This window comes from Vigna radiata, unplaced genomic scaffold (assembly GCF_000741045.1).
Source record: "Vigna radiata var. radiata cultivar VC1973A unplaced genomic scaffold, Vradiata_ver6 scaffold_178, whole genome shotgun sequence".
Lineage (NCBI taxonomy): Eukaryota > Viridiplantae > Streptophyta > Magnoliopsida > Fabales > Fabaceae > Vigna > Vigna radiata.
In genome coordinates, this window is record NW_014542554.1 from 569,327 (window position 1) to 573,698 (window position 4,372).

General features: G+C 42.3%; 1 pseudogene; it reads right to left on the reverse strand.

Annotated features, from left to right (window-relative positions):
* Positions 1-1,515: 1,515 nt before the first annotated feature.
* LOC111240917 overlaps positions 1,516-4,372 on the reverse strand; it is a 4,854-nt pseudogene continuing 1,997 nt past the window's right edge.

Sequence of the window (4,372 nt, forward strand, 5' to 3'; positions counted from 1 at the left end):
TGTTGGGTTCTCATCTACGCTTAAAGCTTTTATCGTTTAACTCATTCGATAACTATTGTTTGTCTCTATCCATACGGAAACGTACAGTATTGTCATGAACTGGTGAGAAATTCCTTGATTAATGAAATACCACCTAGGGATAGGGAGGTAGGACGATCAATTGTTTTTGCTTCTGTTCAGTAATACATTGCTAATTGCTAGGGGAGGCTAGGGATAGCAAGCCAGTAATTAGTAATAGGCTCTTTTCACCGAGGGATCGGGCTAAGGGTAGGCCAAGAAAGTTTGCATAACAATTAGATGATCAAGAACATTAAACAAGAGGAGTAGATAAAAGGGAGCGGATAAGATGAAATTGTCAACCCCCAACAACTCCATTCATCCATAGTCTTTTACGTCAATTGAATCAAATACATTGCAATGGGGCCAAGGACAAGGGAGGATACATCTGGATAAGAACCTACAAACCATAAGAAATAGAGGAGCAATGGGGAACAAGTGTAAACAGATTCTAACACACCCACAACCTCTAATTCCATCCTCTTCTTAACTCCATTATTCACAAAAAATTTTCTGTATTTTCTCTTTTTTTTTCTTCTTTTTTTTTCTTCATTTTGTCTCTTTCTTTTTCTATTCAACACACAATTCAAAAGACAAGATACATGATATTTATAGTGCAACCACAAGAAGAGGACTCATTAGCCAATTCATCTGCAACTCCTAAGAGACCACACTTATTCCCAAAACAATTCCAAAGCTTCAAAATTCCTAAGGTTCAGGTGATCATGGTTTTTCACATAGGCTATTGTATGAGCTGCAAAACAAAGAATTGGGGGAAGTATAGGCTCAAAGGGGCTAACAAAGAATCACAACAAGGTAGGCTCATCTGGCTAGAAAGGCTCAACAACAAAATTGCCTTTATCACTTTCAAACATGCATATCAATCAAGAATCATCAAAAAGAGTCAAGCCAAGGCATATGTGTAAGCAATCAAGAGACATATCACACACAAGAAAGATCATCAAATGGCTCAAATCTCACACAGGTAATACGGTCACAATCAATTCAACTCTCAAACATCATGATCATCTTCTAAGCAAAGAAAAGCAAGGAATCCAACAAATCAGAGTATCAATGAAATGAAGGAAAACTGTCAACCTAATCACAATCCAGAATTCACGAAAAACATTCAAAATTGTACACAAGACACAACAAACTGCATAAAAACCGAAACATAAACAAAGAAACAACCTCCCCTAATAGACCACACTTAAACGACACAATGTCCTCAGTGTGTCACAATCAGCAGATCAAACAATCAAAATAGTCATCAGATATAGACAAAGTGCAATAAAAGTGAGGAGGGAAGGGGAAAAGAAACTCCCTGAGTCAGATGGGAGGGTAGGTGGGGTGGACCGAAGACGTCTCCTCCACCACTACATCCAACAAAGAAGGATTGCTGAGGAAAGGCTTCAGTCTATGCCCGTTCACCTTGAAGCTTTTAGCTGCAGATGGATCCTGGATCTCTACTGCACCATAAGGATANACATTAGTCACAACAAAAGGTCCAGTCCACTTTGATCTNAACTTACCACCCATGAGGCCGAACCTAGAGTTATACAACAAAACCTGTTGGCCAACCTCGAAGTCCTTTCTAACAATGGAACTATCATGGAACCTCTTGGTCCTTTCTTTGTAGAACTTCGAGTTCTCATAGGCTTCCAAACGGATCTCGTCCAGTTCATTCAGCTGCAACTTTCTTTCCTCTCCAGCTTGGTCAATGGAGAAGTTGCACGTCTTCACAGCCTAGTATGCTAGATGCTCAATCTCAACTGGCAGATGACACGCCTTTCCAAAGACAACCCGATAAGGAGACATCCCTATGGGTGCTGTGTACGTGGTCCTGTGGGCCTACAGAGCATCGTCCAACTTGTTGCTCCAATCTTTTCTGTTGGGCTGGACAATCTTCTCCAAAATCCTCTTGATCTCCCTATTTGAAATCTCGGCTTGCCCATTTGTTTGGGGGTGGTATGGTGTAGAAAATTTGTGCCTCACCCCATATTTCTTGACCAAGCCTGCATGGATCTGTTACAAAAGTGGGTTCCTTGATCACTAACAAGGGCTCTGGGCACTCCAAACTTGCAAAAGAGGTGAGATCTGTCAAAATCTACCACAACCCGAGCATTGTTACTCCTGGTGGCTCTAGCTTCCACCCATTTTGAAACATAATCCACTACAAGGAGAATATAGGAAAAACCAAAAGAAATAGGAAAAGGACCCATGAAATCTATACCCTAGATGTCAAACACCTCACAGAACAACATAGGCTGTTGTGGCATCTCCTGTCTCTATGAAATAGGCCCGCCTGCTCTCTGACACGGCTCACAGGTGCTACAAATCCTCTCCGCATCCTTGAAGATGGAAGGCCAATAGAAACCGCAATCAAGCACCCTACGAGCTATTCTTTGAATCCCTAGATGACCACCAGGTGAGGAGGCATGACAAAATTGCAGGACCGAGTCAATCTCATGGTCTAGAATGCATCTCCTAGTAACCTGGTCACTACACAACTTCCACAGATATGGGTCATCCCAAACATAATACTTAGCATCACTCTTAATTTTAGCAATCTGAGCACGTGATGCTAAGGGAGGAAAATGAGATGCAACCAAGTAATTCACAATATGCGCAAACCAAGGAGTAGGGTGAGAGAAAGAAATCACCAACAAACTCTCATCAGGAAAATCATCCTGGATGGGCAACACATGAGCCTGATCCCCAGTTCTCTCAATCCTGCTGAGGTGATCTGCAACCAAGTTCTGTGCTCCACTCTGGTCTTTAATCTACAAGTCAAACTCCTGGAGTAGTAGCATCCACCTGATCGATCTAGGCTTTCACTCAGCCTTTTTCAATAGAAACTTTAGAGCTGCATGGTCAGTATACATAATAACAGGAGAACCAAGCAAATACGACCTAAATTTATCTAGGGCAAAAACAATTGCCAACAACTCTTTGTCAGTCGTGGTGTAGTTTGCTTGGGCAGCATCCAAAGTGCGGGAAGCATAGTAGATCACTCGAGGCAGCTTATCAATTTTCTGTGTCAGGACAGCTCCCAAAGCATAATTTGATGCATCACACATGAGCTCGAATGGGGCTGTCCAATCTGGTGCCTGAATGATCGGAGTGGTGGTCAAAGCTTCCTTCAAGCAGTCAAACGACTGTTTGCACCTGTCATCAAACTCAAAGTCGATGTCCTTCTACAACAGTCTGGACAATGGAAGCGCCTTCTTGCTGAAATCCCTGATGAAGCGCCTGTAGAAACCTGCATGTCCTAGAAAAGATCTAACCTCTCGCACGCAAGAGAGGTAAGTAAACCGCGAAATCACAGATATCTTAGCAGGATCTACCTCTATTCCCTTTTCAGAAATAATATGCCCTAGAACCAAACCCTGTTCAACCATGAAGTGACATTTCTCAAAATTGAGAACAAGGTTTGTTTCTATGCATCTTTTCAAAACTTTTTCCAGACTGTCTAAACATGCATCAAAAGATGATCCATAAACAGTAAAGTCATCCATAAACACCTTTATGCAACTCTCAAGAAAGTCGATAAAAATGTTAAGCATGCATCGCTGGAATGTACCAGGGGCGTTGCTGAAGAAGGCCGAAAAACAGTTATTTTCATATGTCAATTTGGACCAAATTACACCCTTTACTGCTTAGAATGAGCTTAGAATCAAGCAAAACTTAATAAATGAGTCTGGAGAGAGTCAAAAGTTGTTTTTAGCGATTTTATGCTTCTTTTGCATTGTTTTGTAGCTAATTTGAGAAAAGTAAAGAATGGAGTTGAAGATACAGGTCGTTGACTCAAGAAAAGAGCAGAAAAATAAAGATTTGAAGAGTCGACGCACCGCCAGGCGGCACACTTAAACTGCCGGGCGGTCCCGGACGAGGAGAAGGCATAGCGATTGACGCTGGGCGGACTTGCGGGAAACCGCTCGGCGGTGGCGATTGCTGCCGGGTGGTAGTGCGATTTGTGGCAAACCGCCGGGCTGCAGACTTAAACCGCCCCGCGGTGGCTTGTTGGACTTGGGCCCGTTTTCTGATGCGCTCCTCACCTATATATACCCCTATTGCGAGTTAAGATCATTCTTTTGACAGGGGAGAACGACCAAACCTAATTTTGCTCTCTGGAGAGGATCTCTTGGATGCTTAGGCTCCTTTTCATCTTTTCTAGTGTTTGCTCTTCCATTCTTCTCCCATTTTTCATCTAGTTTCACCATGTCTATGGTGAACTAAACCTTATTGTTGTTGGGGGAAACAATGTAATCTTTTGATGCTCTCTTTTATTGAAACTCTTGATTATTTATATGGT